Consider the following 15,600-nt stretch of genomic DNA (forward strand, 5'->3'; position numbering starts at 1 on the left):
GTTCGGTGAGGCTCTGCGTTCGGGGGTTTTGGTGGTTTAGGTGGTTTTGGCTGCCCCCCAGCTCACGAGCTTCACCGCGCCGCTGCCAGCCCTCCGAGTGACTCACGGGCTGCTCTGCGCCCCGACCTCCCGCATCAAGTCCCAACACATTCGGCACATTCCTGGCATAGCCGGCTGTGCCGTGCCGGCGCCAAGCCCTGCACCTGCCGGAGCAGCGAGGCCGGGGGGACGCCAGGAGCACCCCGGGCTTTGTCATGGTCTGGTGGCCAGGATGGCCCAGGGTGGCCACGTGTGCCCACGGGGATTTCCCAGGGGCAGGAGCGGCTCAGCTCTGCCTCCCGTGCCATGGTAGAGCTGGCCCGGCCGGGCGGTTGTCACCGCGGGCAGCCTGTCATCTGCCGCCCCAGCTGCCTTCCTGGGGCAATGTCGCCCTTCCCTTACGTCAGCATGGGTGCGATAGCGGCGTATGGGGAAACTCTTCATTTTTAGATCTGATCCTGTACCTTCGTGGGCCTCGGAACAGCTTGTAACCGAGCGGTGACGCAACCGCGCACGCGTCGCGGTTGTGCAAGTGCGTCGCACCAAACAGCTCCCAAGGACGGGGCCACCAGCCCCCTCCACCAGCCACTGAACCCTCAGCCCGGCCGGGAGCACCCAGCAATTCCCTCGCCCCGATGTTATCGCCCACCATACCCCGGTGCGGCAGGGCCATGGCCGGGACAGCCAGGCACAGCTTCCAGGTGAATCACTGCTCGTTTCCAGCTTCACAAACACGTCCTAATTAGCGCGCAAAGCTGACAGCAGCCCTGGGGGGCAGCTGCACGGGAAAAGCAAGAAATTTGCTGGAGGAAAAGCAGAGGCAGCTGCAAACCCTCTGCACCCTTCCGGACGGGACCCTCAGAGTCTGCGGGGGTGCTGCAAAGCCAGCACGGGGACAGGGCACACCTCTGTGCCACCAAACAGCCCTCGTCCTGCTCCGTGTCCCCCTCCCCGCGGCCACCTCCGCAACGGCACAAACACCCCGGGCGAGTTTGGCAGCGCAGCGCCGGCTCTGCAGAACGAGATCTTCTCCTGAATGAAGTTTAGTCACCGTGGGATGTTTCCAATTGGAAATCAGGACACTTCCAGGCTGAACACATGCCAGCTTTCCACTTCCCAGAAATCCCATTTGCAAGCGAGCCTGCTGCCAGTTCCCCGCTCTTCCCCCAGCATCACATAAATAAACGCGCCCTGGCCCTCCCTCTGCCCCGACGCGGAGATGCAGCCTCCAGCCCCAGCCCCGCGGCCACGGCCGTGCCCGGGGAGAGGAGCCGGTGGGACGGGAGTCGCTGAGCCCGACTGGTGCTGGAGCTGAGCCCGTCCCAGCCCCGCGAGAGCCCTTGGCGGGGCCTCTGTCGGCGGCGGCACAGCCGGGACGAGCCCTTTGCCGACACTCCTGCCCGCAGCATTCCCCGAGGATCCTCACAGGTTCCTCCCAAGGATATCACAGCATCCCCCCAAAGATGCTCACAGCTTCCCCCAAGGATATCATAGCATCCCCCCAAAGATGCTCGCAGGTTCTTCCCAAGGATATCACAGCACCCCCCGAGGATGCTCACAGGTTCCTCCCAAGGATATCACAGCATCCCCCCAAAGATGCTCACAGCTTCCCCCGAGGATGCTCGCAGGCAGCCAGGTCTGGGGAGCTGCACCAGGTTTAGTCGAGGGGAGCAAGCGCGGTGGCCGCCCTCTGTAAGAAACTGGTTTGCTCGGCGCTGGGAAGAGCCAGAGGCTTGTGCTGAGTTCCCAAAAGGCAAAGATGGGCCAATACATTTGGGAAGAGCAGTCAGGAACTGGAGGGGTGGAAGATCCCTTTGCCGGGTGCCTGTGGCACAGTGGCTCCTGCTTTCCTACGGGTTTGGGTCAGGGGAAGACGTTCCACATGCCTGGAGACCAGTGTCCCCAGCCCAACCTGGCCCAGGAGCCACTGGGAATCACGGGAATAAACAAGAGATCATTATAAAAAACCTCAGCTCCCAAGGAAATCAGTAAGTGGAAAAAAGCCATTTGATTTGCCCAGATGTGTTCTCCCTCCCCAAACATCTCCCTGTCCCAGCGGGACAGAGCAGGCACCGCGTATGGACCACAGAGCTGGCACCCCAGCTGGGGAGGAAGGGGCTTTTCCAGGCAAGCACAGGGAGGCATGGCAGGGTACAGCAGGGTAGGCACAGCGCTGCTTTGAAAAGGTCTTTCTCACAACACCCCTTTAACAGAACAAAGCGGGTGGCACAGCTGGGTCTCTCCCCCGGGAGCAGAGGTGATTTTAAGCAGCCCTTCCAGGAGATCCCAGCGTTATTCCCCAGTGGACTCAGACAAGGGCAGGGACACAGCTGCCCCAGGTTCCAGAGCAAGCCACAGGGAAGGACTGTGATCCCTATGAGCCACCAACTGTTGGGTGGGCAGGATCCCACCCGCATCCCAGCTGGAAGTGGAGCTGTGCACGGAGCTGTGTACGGAGCTGTGCACGGAGCTGTGTGAGCACTCGGCTGCCTCTGCCCCACTCCCAACCCTTCCAACCTTATCGTGCCGCCACACCTTCCATTTAGCTCCCTGCAGGGAGTTTAACCCCTGGCAGCGCACAGCCGGGCTTTCCCGCGCACTGTGCCCGCGCCCGGTGGGACGCCCGGTGCAAACACCCGGTGCAAACGCCTCCGCCATGCCAGCATCCAGGGCTCACCAGCCGCCCCACAGCCGTTCTGCGGCCGCCCCACAGCATCGCCTGACTCACCGGAGCAGCGCAAACCCCTCCAGCATCTCCATGCCCAGGGACTTCTTCCTCCATCCCCCCGGTCCCATCTTACCCCCACCAAGGGCCCGGCTGTGAGGACGGGGCACCCACAGCCGGCTCAGCCCACCTGCTCGCCAGGTGCTGTCGGGACCATGGGGAGGGCGCTGGGCTCGGTGCCAAGGCTGGGAAGCTCAGGCTGGCAGAGAAGGGGGAGCAGCGCTGGCCACGGCGAGAGCCGCCACGTCCGCGCGCGGCAGGGTCGGCCCGGCTGATAAGCCAGGTCTGAAATCTGAAACGGCAGGTTGGCTCCTTCCTATATAAACAGGCGCTCGCACACACACCCCCCGTGCGCCGGCTCTGCCACTCCCGCTGCTCCCGGCCACGCCAGAGCCCTGCCAGCCCTGCACCGGGACGGCCACACCGCCCGGCCAGCGGCCACCGAGTCCCCACCGGTGCCGGCACCGGTTCAAAGCAACGCCTGACGCTGGTTTCTGTCGGGCCTCAGGTGGATTTTTCACCTCCCGGGCAGCCCTGCTGAGCGGGGTCTGCGCTTTGGGACCCACCAGTGGGCACCACCTGCCCGGTGCTAAAAACAGCGATGTGGGAAAAGCAAATAGTGCATTTTTTTAACCTTGTAAAACAGGTTGGAGGGACTCAGCGCCACGCTGGATCATCTGACAGAGCGCCTGCGGTCATAAAACACTTCAGCCCCCCTCGCCCAGCAGCGATGCCATGTGAACAACCCAGAGTGGGGGTGCCCGTCGCCATCCCTGCCCAGCAGCACACGCGGCTGAGCCCCCGGCTCACCAGGCGGCCGATAGCCAGGGCACGGCCACATTGTGCCACCGCGGGACTTCCTTGTGCCAGCGCCGCCATGGTCGCGCTTCCCCGGCGGGAGGAAACGCTCAGGAAGACAAAACCCTGCCCTGTTTTCCCCAGTTCTCACCCACAGCCCAGAACCGGGGCGGTCACATACCATCGGCGAGGCTGGGCTGCGCGCTCGGCTGTTTGCTTCACCCCAGCTCCAGCCCGCGGGGACGTGGGGATGGTCCCGGGCATTGCCCACGGCAAAGGGGAGTCCCAAAACTTGTTTGCTTGCTGGGGACAAAGCCGTTCTGTGGCATGGGGAGGGGCTCCATGGGCACATCCATGGGGAGCTCTGCACTGCACGGCTGCACATGGCATCCCCGTGCTGGGGAGCCTGGTGCTGAGAAGGGGAGCTCATACTGGGGGCCACGGGCTCTGCACGAGCACAGCCCGGGGTTCCTGGAGCTGGATCCCGCCGAGGAGGCTCCAGCTGGGATGCAAGGAGCCAGCTCCCCACCCCGGTTGCACAAGCGGCCCCAGGGCGCTGCCGGGCTGTGAACAAACAGCAACAGCCTGTTTACGAGCAGGCAGCGCGGGCCCGGCTGCAGGCACGGCATCGCCCCCGCCACCTGCCTCCGCAGCCCCATCACCCCGCGTCACCCCGGTGCAGGAGTGGGAGGCACACGGACCCCCAGCCTGGCTGCACATCGCTCCCCGGCCACCATCTGCCGGTCATTCCCACCGGGAAGGGCCACCAGTTGTCCTCATGGTCCCCACCAAACCACGGTGCAGGGCACAAGGACCCTTCCCGGCACAGGCACCGGCACGGTGGGTGCACCGTGCTGCACCCCCAGCATCTTGCAAAGGTACTTTGGAAGAGCAAATTTGCCTTTGGAGAGCCCAGACTGAGACAACCCCAGGTGGGGATTTTCTCGACAGGGCCACCCCGAGGGACTTTGGCCCCACCGTGGGTCCTCCTGCCCCACCGGGCCAGCACCCCCATGCCCTGTGAGCACCCCCGGCCGGACACTGCTCCTGCACGAACACCTCCCCTCCCAGCTCCTCCAGCGCACACCGACACGGCCCAGCAGCCCCCAAAATCACCTTCCAGCCAACCACAAATCCCCTGGGAATGGAGCAGAGACCCCCCAGCAAGGTCCAGACTGAGGTTCTGGGGGTTGAGGAGAGAAGCCGGGGACTCCTCCCCAAGTATCTGGAATACACCACCTCTACTCAAGCAGATGATCCCACAGCCATCATTTTAGCCTGATTTTTTGTTCTTTTTGCACTGGCATTTGCCTAAAGAGAAGCCCCCCCAGCGCTGAGTGGGGGTCTCAGCCCCCACGCTGCATCCCTGCTGCCCTGGGATCCGAGCATCGCCAACCCGCGCCTGAACCCAAGGTCCTGCTTATCTGCAGCACAAGAGGTCTGGTGATAAGGCCAGGGATGAGATAAGGCCAGGGAGGAGATAAGGTTCTGCAGCCTCGCTGCTATCACAAGGTGTGCCCCGAGGCTGAGGGGCGCTGTGCCACCTCAGCACCCCCCCGGACCCCCCTGGTACACACACAGCCTCTCACTCTGATGAGCTTTAAAAGATGCATTACGCTCACACACACCAGTCGCTGCTTGTTTCCCAATCAGACAATCCTTTCATTCAGGGGAGAGGGGCGGGGAAGAAGAAACAAAAAAACATAGACAAAATCAACTAATTTGTCTGGGGAAACCTGGCAGCGAAGGTGGGGGCCGGGAGGGGAGCGGCGCACACAACCCGACTGCATCAGGCTCGCAATAAAAACTGGAATTGCTAATCATCGCTGCTCAGCAGAGCTGAAAGAAGAGATGGTGCCGAGGAAACCGAACCCACCGGCCACAGGAACAGGGCATGGGGGCTTCACCCGGGGCTGGCGCACGCACCTGAGCCTTCCTCTTCCTCCTCCTCCTCCTCCTCCTCCTCCTCCTCCTCGCTGCCTCATCACAGCCCTGCCTGCCCCGCCGAGCACCGCGCACAGGGACACGGCACAGCCTGTGATGGGAGGATGCAAACCGCCCTGGGAGGGGGACAGCGGCTCTTGGGGTCCCCCGGTGCCTGTCCGAGCCCAGACCCCTCTCCCTCCCACCCAAAGCAGCGCCACACGGCGCCTGGGCACAGCGAGGGAAGGAACCGCGGTGGATCGGCATGCTCGGTCCCATTCCCAGGATCCACAACTGGGATCTGCCAGCGCGTGGGCACCCCCACCTCCGGCAGAGCCAGCCTGGCCTTCAAAAGAGGAGGATTAGCGGAAAAAAGACCAAAACAACCCCCTCTCCGTGCATGTTTGCTTCCCAGCATCCGCGCCAGGCTATAAATACCCAGCACTCTTCGTTCCGCTGTGGGCTTTGGGGGTTTCAATGGGCCTGGGGGCGGGAGGAAGGGAAGGGAGGGGAGTCGAACACTCACTGGGGAGCACCGGGGGGGACACGGGGACAGGACAAGCTGTGTCTTCCCCCGGGGCGATGTGGGAGCAGGGCACGGTGGCCACAGGTCGGGCAAGCTGGACCCGGCCAGCGGCTGTGCCAGGGGGGTGGCTGTGACAGGGGGGACAAGCGGGGGAGAGGCAGAGGAAACCCCCGAAGGGCCCTGGCGGCAGCGGGACGGGTGCCATGCCCAGTGAAAGGCAGCGCCGAGCGGCACCGGGGCACCCGGCCAGGCTGGCGCAGCCGCCTCCCAGCGTCCCCACCGCCAGGACGAGCAGGGCGGGAGGGGGCAAGCGCAGAGGAGACCCCTCTTTGGGGAGACCCCGCCCCAGATCTCCCCATTCGGTGACGACTCCCCCAGCCCACGGAGGAGGACGGGGCGCAGGGGGTGACGCTGGGGCGATGCTGGGGGCTGCAGGGAGCACCCCTGGGTGGGGGAAGCTCTTTTAAGTGCAGCCCCGCCGCAGGATTGCTACCTCATTACAGAGCAATTAGGGACTAATTAGCCGATGGTAACACCCAAACCCCGATCAGGAAATGGGAGCGCAGGCGTGCGCAGGAGCACACGCACCCCGGGAACCCCAGAGCGGGGACACGACACGTCGGAGGGACACGCCTGGCCCCAGAGAGGTCACCGGCTCGAATCCCTGCCCTGCTGGCTCTGTGCCTCAGTTTCCCCACCTGTGACTGGGCATCCCGGTCCCAGCCGCTGCCCTGCTCCTCCCCAGGGCCATCGGCACAGCCCCCAGCCCTGCCCTCCGCCACAGCCCGCCCTGAGCCCCAAAAAGCACCGACAGCAGCTCTGCCCTGGCGAGGAGCGTCCCCATCCCACCAGTCCTATGGAACTGGGGTCTGTCCCAGTCCCATGGAACTGGGAGTTGTGGTCTGTGCTGCTCCGCTGCCCACAAGCATCTTCCCGTGAGCCCCGAGAGCCCATTCCCAGCGGGGCCAGGGCTGTGGTGGCACCCGGACCAAGGCCACCCTGTCATCCCAGGGACGGGCCAGTCCTGCTCTCAGCCACCCCAAACCCCCCGTGAGCCCCTGCCCGGGACGGCTCCTAATACCAGGTGAACTTTAACCACATAAATAACATTCCTGCTGGTTCCCCGCCGGCACAGCCCTTATCTGCAGTGGGCGAGCACAGTCCTGTCCCTGTCCCCAGCCCGGAGAGGCCACCAGCCCTATCGCTGTGCCCAAGGACACTGGGGAAGGGGACAGCGGGGTCACGAGCAGGAGCTGGACCATCCCCATCAGCACCACGAGCCCACCCCGGGCTACCAGGGACCTTGGGGACAAGGGGGGAGACGTTTTACCACCGGAGCCTCCTGCGATGGCAGCAGGGGACAAGGTCACGCCAAGAAGAGGTTGCAGCTCGTGGGGAGAACAGGGACGGGATGCGGAGCGGCAGCGCTGACGGGTGAGGGGCCTGGCATCTCCGGGGAGCAACGGGAAATGAAACGCGCTCCTTCCTCCCCTCCGGGAACTCGTCACCGCGATCGCAGCTGAGTGTTGGAGCCCAGCGGCCGCGGAGCTCGCACGTAGCTCTCGAAACCCTCATCTCTCTGACAAGCGGGAGAGCAGCCGGCAGCCAGGGCTGCGGGCGGCCCTGAGAAAGGTCACCGCGTTCGCACATCCACAAAACATGCGTTAAACAAAAAGGAAGAGGGGGAAAAAAATCCCGCGCTTGCACGGCAGATCCAGCAAACACACACATGGGTACAGCCACCCTGCCCCAGCACCCCGGATTTGGCAGGCTGGCACCACGCAATTGCCTTTAAACTAAGCAGGCACAGGCGAAACCAGCAGATTTATCTCTCCTGATTTGCTTTCGCTTTCTGGGCCCTGTGGGTGCAACCGCGTTTTCAAATTCTCTGGAAGAACAGAGGCTAGAAAGCGAGTTTCAGTGCATCAAGCAGATGGCCGGGGGCTGGGGCTCTAGGGGGGCCTCCCGCACCCCGACATCCCCAGGAAGGTGCTGAACCGGCACCCGCTGCCCGGCCCCGGCGTGCGGCAGCTCCACGGGTGCTCGGGGAGCTTGGGGCTCACCGTGCGGAACCGGCCGAGCAGGGCTGGGAGGCGGCCGGTGCTGCCAGACTGGTCTTGGCTGCTCTGCCGGGCGCCAGGCACGGATGGGAGCCCGACCCACAGCACTTCATCCCCTCGGTCTGTGGGGCAGGTGCTCCCGCCCCGGCTGCGCCCCGAGAGGCATCGCTCAGCCCAGCCCCAGATGCCGGAGCAGCGGGAGGATGCAGGAGGATGCAGGAGGAAGCTCTCTGCTCCACCACCAAGCAAACCACGGGGACAAATCCCAGCCCCAGTTCCCAACTCCGGTCCCCCAGGGGCTGGGAACACTGGGGGATGGGGTGGGACGGTACCTGGTGAGGGGAGACGGTGGCAGTGGAGGGGGCAGCTGAGCCCCGTGTTGGCCGGATCCTGCCTCGCTGGATCCTGCGTCCCTGCTCCGAGAACAAAGGGCTGCGCTGCAAAGGCTCTGGCGAACAATTACCAGCGGGACTCCACTTAATTACCAGCGGGACTCGGGGGCTCTGAGCAGCTGAACTGCCACCCGGGTCCCAGGATCTCCTTTAAATAACGAGAGGAGAATCAAGCGGCTGTTTGGAGACATGGTGGGGACACGGGATGGTGGAAGAAAACCCCAAGCAGGGAGACAGGTCAGTGGGACACGCACAAGGGGGCCACCGACACGGCACAGGGGATCACGGACACGGCGCAGGGTGTTCGCAGCAGAGCATTTGTCGACAGGATGCCAGGCGCACACAGAAGCCGTCTCATTATCCCCTAATTAGTGCCTTGCCAGCTCCTGCAATTAACACCCATGCAAACGGCTGTTGTTGAGGTAAACAGAGGGTTAGAAGCATCCTCGAGAGCCGGGGGCCCTGGCAGGGTGCAGACCACCCAAGGGCACGCACTGAGGAGCAGGTGCTGAGCCTGGGGGGTCAGACCCACCTACCCAAGCCCCTCAACTGCTCTGGGAGAGCTGGCAGGGCTGGGTGCTCTCCCCTTCACTGCAGGGCTGCCCTGCAGCTGGCAGGGAGCAGCACAGCACCGTGCGAGGCTGTGACACTGCCCAGAGCATCCTAGGACAGCCGGTGTCACCGGCAGGACCTCATGAGGCTGGTGGCACTGCCCAGAGCATCCTAGGACAGCGGGTGTCACCGGCAGGACCTCGTGAGGCTGGTGACACTGCCCAGAGCATCCCAGGGCAGTGGGTGTCACCAGCACCACATAGCACGGAGCACCCACGCCCCAGATGGACAGGAGAGCCTTTCACCCCAGCTCAGCCCATGACCCGGGAGCAGCCGGGGCTGGACTCCAGGTCCTGCCTCAGCACGGTGTTTATTCGAAAGTCGTCTCCTTTAGAAACATCAAAGGAAAAAAAAACGCCCAGGTCTTAAATGGCCTTTCTCCAGCTGACCCAGAAACGTGGATCAAGAGCTGTCTCATCCCTTAATTGAGAAGTTGGTGACTTTGAATCGTTATTAAAGAGCTTTGGTGAACTCTCAGATTAAGGGCACAACCGGCCGCTGCCGTCACCCAGCCCGACTCCCCGCACGCCGCGCCGGAGCAACAGTAAAAACTGAAACAACACCAGAACCGCGCTGGAAACCAGGAGGGCCCTGTCCTGTCTGCACAGACACAACCCATTTCTAGGGTATTTTCCAGCTTTGGACTCCAGAAAGAGTGAGCAGGGCTGGGGGGGGTCAGAGTGTATCACCCTCCCTGTCCCTGCAGGTCCCCTCTGCCCCGCATCCCTCACCGGGGGATGCTCTGCAGCATCCTCATGAAATCAGGGGTGTTTTTGGAGAGGAGGGCTGGCAGGGACCCCCACACACCGCGGTGCGGCCGTGGCACAGTGGAAGGGGCAGCCGGAGCGCGGCTTTGCCGGGTGGATGCAGAGCTGCCAGATCCAGGGGAAAAACCAGGCTTAAGAGGAGACGGCACATTCCTCAATGCGCTATTTCTGCCTGCTGCGGATTATCGTGTTTCAGGCTAAGGAAAACAGAAGGGGGGATGCTACTACAAACGAGAGACAGCAGCAGCGAAGGAGCCGCGCTCTCCCCTCCAGCGAGCACGGGCGGGCAGGAGAAATCCCCAGCCCCACGGGTTCCCAGGGGCACAGATGGAGCAGAAAACAACCCCAGAGCTCAGCTGCTCGGGGTCCAGGCGGCCGCGCCAGCCTCGCCGGGGGATTAAGCCCCACGCTGCCCATCTGGGGGGTGTTTGTGCCCAACACGAGGCCTGGCCACAGAGCAGCAGCGTGCACGGGTGTGCAATGGGTGCGTGCACGCGTGTGCAATGGGCGCACACACACCCCGCCATGCACACGCAGTGAGCTGTGCTCGGCAGATGTGGCGATGCTGGCGCATCTTCCCGCGGTGGTGCGGAGCAGCGGGGGTGCCGCCGGCACCCGGTGTGGATCTCCCCCCCTGCCTGCTCCTGCCTGTCCTCCTCTCCCTCATCCCCGCCAGCCCTGCGGCTGCTCCCGCTGGTTTCTATGGGAACTCAGCAGGAAAACGCGGTTTCCAGCAAGGCCAACGCCGGCCCCGGCTGCCCAAACCCTGGCAGCGAGCTGCCCCACCGAGGGGTTTGCCTGGGGGACCCCCACACCTGGCCTTGCCCCCTGTGCCCCCTCCCCACAAAGGTGACGGGGTGCTCAGAGCCAGGACAGTGCTGGTGGCCCCGTGCAGCAGGGTGGGGGCCACGGCCACCGGAGGGGACAGGTATTGCACTCCCCATGTGATTGTTAGCAGACGCTCAAGAATTTTAATGCCTCGGCCTCCCCTTCTCTGGGAGTCCCAATGCAGAGGAGGGAACGGGGTCCCTGAGGCCACGCAGGAAATTCTTGTCCTCCCCCAGTGCAGGGGACAAGGGGGAGCAGAGCGGATCAGAGCAGGACAGGGGCTCTCCCTCCCACAAGGAAATACCAGTGCAGCTCAGGGATGGGAACCGGCGCAGCCACACGCACAGACAGAGCCCAGTGTGTGCGGGCACACGCGTGTGCATGGCTGTGCATTGCAGGATGAGCCATACGGGGAGCAGCAGTCCCAGTTCCTGGCCTGTGCTCAGCCCCGGGGATGCACGGCAGGATGCACGGCGGGATGTACAGCAGGGTGCACGGCGGGATGTACAGCAGGATGTACAGCGGGATGCAGACGCTCTTGACGTGGAGAAGTGGGAGAAACCAACGGGTGCTGCCGATTCCCAGCTGCAGAGCAGCGCGCAGCACCGCAAACAGCCTTGCCTGCCTGGCAGGATGGATGTTTCCCGCAGCAAATGCCGCCCCGGTTCCCTTCGTGCCCGGTCCCTGGCAGGCCTGCAAGCACCCCGGGATGGCCGTGCATGCCCCGGCGCAGCTCCCCTCCTGTCTCCTGGTGCAGAGGGATTACACAGCTGCTCCAGCAGCCATCTGGGGGGGGAGCCAGCCCCCCGCACCCAAGGGACCGCGGCACACGTCACACGGGCAGGATGGCGGGGCCAGGCGGTACAGATCAAACCGTGCACACAGAACAGCCCTCGGAGGACGGCAAAGCCCCTGCAAAGCGGTGCTGGAGCTCCCTCCGCAAAGGGGCATCGCGGCCAGAGTGGGGGTCCCCACCAGGCCCCAGGGGACAATGGCCTGGGGTGGCCAGTCCAGCCGCTTCTGCTGGGGTTTAATAGACCCGTGGCGTATTTAACATGCCCCATCATGTGATGAATCAGAGCCTGTTCCTTCAGATCTCACAGCGGCGCAACAAAGCTGCGATTGACTGCTCAGGGTAGCGGCTGCGGCTCGCTCGCCGTCTCCGGCACCGCCAGACACCTCGATGCGGGGGGGGCCAGGCAAGCACAGCATCTCGCAGGCACAGCATCCCCGCGGCGGTTCGCTCTCGCTCTCTGCCGAGGAGGAGGAGGATGGCTCTCTGCTAGCGAGCCCAGGGAAGCGCTTGGGTCCCTGGGAAGCACCAGGCAACATCTCGGGCTCCATCCATCACAGCCCGTCCTGGCTGCGACCCCGGCAAAGCACCAGCCATGGGGAGCAGCCCCACATGCGGAGCTGGGGGTTCTGGCCCATTCAAGCAACCAGTCACGATCACGGGGGTTTTGGGGTGCTGTGCCGGGGCTCCAAAAGCCGGGTCTCTCCCGAAGCCTCGCTGCTCCCCACCTGTGCACACAGTCGGGTCCAAGCCTGGGGGACCCCAACCCACAGCTGCGGGCTCTGGGGACAGGAGCCAGCACACAAACACGCCGCGGGGACAGTGCAGGGGATCCCCACCTCTCATCAAAAGCGCGAGGGGGTGCAGGGGGGCCTGGCCCCTGGGGCAGCCGGGCGGTGCTGGTCCCTGCAGCGCACCCCGCTGCGGCCATGGGGTGCGCTCAGGGCAGCCCGGGGGGGACGCGACCCCCCGGCTGGAGCACAGCTCCCCCCACCCCCCCCGAAAACAGCTCCCCGTGCACAGCCCGCCCGGGGCACCCGGCCCCGCCGGGGGATGCTCAGCCGCCCCCCCGCAGCGCCCGGGAGGAGGAGGAGGAGGAGGGGGAGGAAGGAACCGCGCTGCGGGCACTCACCGTGCGGGGCGGGCGGCGGCCGGGACCACCCCGCTGCCTACGGGCGCAGCATCTCCCCGGGCAGCCCCAGCCCGAGCCGGAGCCGGAGCCGCAGCCGGAGCGCGATCCGGAGCCGGAGCTGGAGCCGGAGCTGGGCATGCTCGGGGGCCGCCGAGCGGCACGTGACGCCGGGCTGGCACCGAGCACCGCGGGGGGGCCGCGCCCGCCGCCCCCGCCTCCCCGCGCTGCCCCCGGGCGCCACCCGGCATGGACCGCGCCGCCCCCGGCATCACCTGCGGGAGCCGCGACCGTGCCGCCCGCCCCCAGCAGCACTTGGGGGGCTGCACCGCACTGCCCCCCCCACCCCTGCATCCCTTGGGGGAGCAGCTGGGACCGCGCTCCCCCCTGCGTCCCCGCATCGGGGGGACAACCAGGACTGCACTCCCCCTTGCATCCCTGCATCGGGGGGACAACCAGGACTGCACTCCCCCCTGTATCCCTGCATCGGGGGGACAACCAGGACTGCGCTCCCCCCTGCATCGGGGGGACAACCAGGACTGCACTTCCCCCTGCATCCCTGCATTGGGGGGACAGCCAGGACTGCACTCCCCCCTGTATCCCTGCATTGGGGGGACAACCCGGACTGCACTCCCCCCTGCATCCCCGCATCAGGGGAACAACCAGGACTGCACTCCCCCCTGTATCCCTGCATCGGGGGGACAGCCAGGACTGCACTCCCCCCTGTATCCCTGCATTGGGGGGACAACCAGGACTGCGCTCCCCCCTGCATCCCCGCATCAGGGGAACAACCAGGACTGCACTCCCCCTTGCATCCCTGCATGGCAGGGACAACCAGGACTGCACTCGCCCCTGCATCCCACATCTCTTGGAGTAGGGGAGCCCATTTGTTCCCAGCCAGACCAATGGGACCCTCTACAAGGGGTGAGGCAGCACCCCCAGGCTCTGCACCCCCAGGAGAGCTGACCGCAGAGAGGATGCAGAATGAAGAGGACACGCAGCAAAACAGCTCAACAACCTCAGCTTGTTCTCAGAGCACAAAGGCCACCACTTGGTGCCCTGGGCCAGCGGTGGCTCAGGCAGGGCTGGCAGGACCCCTCCCCAGCCCCGCTCAGACCCCAGCCCCAGCCCGGTGTCTCCCAGGCTGCAGCTCCCGCCGCTCGCAGAGGCGCTGGGGAGCTGCAAACTCCAGCCCCACGGCGATGGCACCGTGCCCCGATCCATGGCACTGCCCCGCTCCTGCCTGCCCCAGCTGCCGGGCACCGCGGGCAGGCTGCTGCCTGCACCCAGCTCCGAGCCTGCAGGGACCCTCCATCCTCCGCAGCCAAGCTGGCGTGGGGAGGGACGGGGGCTCTGCAGGGAAGAAAACCCAACATCTGCCCTTGATCCTGTAATCCCCCCATCAGCCACCCGGCGTTAGGGGCTGCGGAGGGGGTTGGCTTTCACTGGATGCTCCGCATCCTGCATCTCATCCCAAAGACACAGACACAGCGGGGCCTTTTCTTCTGTGAGCAGGACCGGGGCAGAAAAAGAGCCCTTTTTAACCAGCATTGCTGCCCTGCAGGAGCACCCGGCTGGGTGCTGCCCTCTCGCACCCTGTGCTGGAGGGTGCCCGGCAGCGCAGAGAGCCAGGGGTTCCCCGCTCTGCAGCTGGGCCCTGTGCACGTGTGCAGCAACGTGCAGGGCATGCACCGCTGCGCCAGCCTCAATGCCACCTTGTGGGGGCTGTCGCAAAGGCAGGAGCCAGCGCAGCCACAGCCAGGGCTGGGGGGAGCAGCTCTCGGGCAGGGCCCCCCAGCTCCAGCCCCAACCCTCTCCCTGCTCTGCTGTGGCGTCGGTGCACAGGGCACCACGAGCACAGATCATAACCAGCTGACCGCGGGCAAGCCGGTCCTGCCGTGGAGAAGCATCGCAGATGTGCTGCAGGCACGCAGCTCCAACCTGACCGGGAGCTTCGGCACCGCAGCCCTCGCCTGGCAAACCCCACTCGCGGTGACGTTTGCAGCTGTGTGACTCAAACATGGGGCCGATTCAAGGACACCTTGGCTCCGCTTGGCAGATTAGACTGGATAATCCCGGCGCTTTGCTCCAGCCCTCAGCCCACCTTGGGATCTTTGCTCTCACCGGGTTTACAGCGTCTGAGCACACAGAGAAACCTCCGTGTGTACCAGATAGGAAGGGGCTCAAAGATCCCACCTGAGACACCCTCACCCAGCGGGACCTGGAGCCCCGTGCGAGGCGACAATGGCAGCAGCACCTGCAGCTCAGCCCGTCTAGACACCAACATCACCCCGCCAGGGTCCCGGTTCCTGGGCGGGAGGCGGGGAGGGACAAGAGGCGATGGGAAACAACCCGCCGGGATGAACCAGGGCTCTGGGAGCGATGCCTTGGGTCAGATCCTCACCGAGATCCACTCCCCAGCAAGCACAGCCAGCTCTGCGCTGCGCGCCCCGAGCAGTGCGTGCCCCGGGGACCCCAGCACCCCCGAGCTGCCTCCCACATGGGCTGGGTGCTGCAGGAACCAGGAGAAAGTCCCCCTGGGCTCTGGGATGACGCAGGACAAGGGGTGGCTGGCTCGCCCACGCCACCCTGGAGCTCCTGGAGCCCTCAGAAGAGACATTTGCATCCAAAATGGTGACTTGGCGCAGGAGCTCCCTTGTGCGCAGGGATGGGGCGAGACTCGCCTGTCCCAGCAGCACCGGTTGTAGCCCAGAGCTGGGTCTGGTCCCTGCTGACAGGGACGGTGACTCCAGCCTGGCCTGGCTGTGCTGGTGGGAGCTCCAGGTCTGAATCCCTACAGCGTCTGAGACGTGGCCATGCACATGGCTACAAACCCCGCACGCTGCAGGGTTTGTGCAGCTGCTGGGACCATGGGGCCATCACGACCACATCTGCGACAGCACGGGATGAACCTCAGCAGAGCCATGGGCACCCAGCACCCACCCGCACCTCAGCGTGGACTCGCAGCACCGACCCGGCCCCATCCTCGACCCACCGCGATGCTGCAA

Source organism: Patagioenas fasciata, chromosome 21, assembly GCF_037038585.1.
Source record: "Patagioenas fasciata isolate bPatFas1 chromosome 21, bPatFas1.hap1, whole genome shotgun sequence".
Taxonomy (NCBI): domain Eukaryota; kingdom Metazoa; phylum Chordata; class Aves; order Columbiformes; family Columbidae; genus Patagioenas; species Patagioenas fasciata.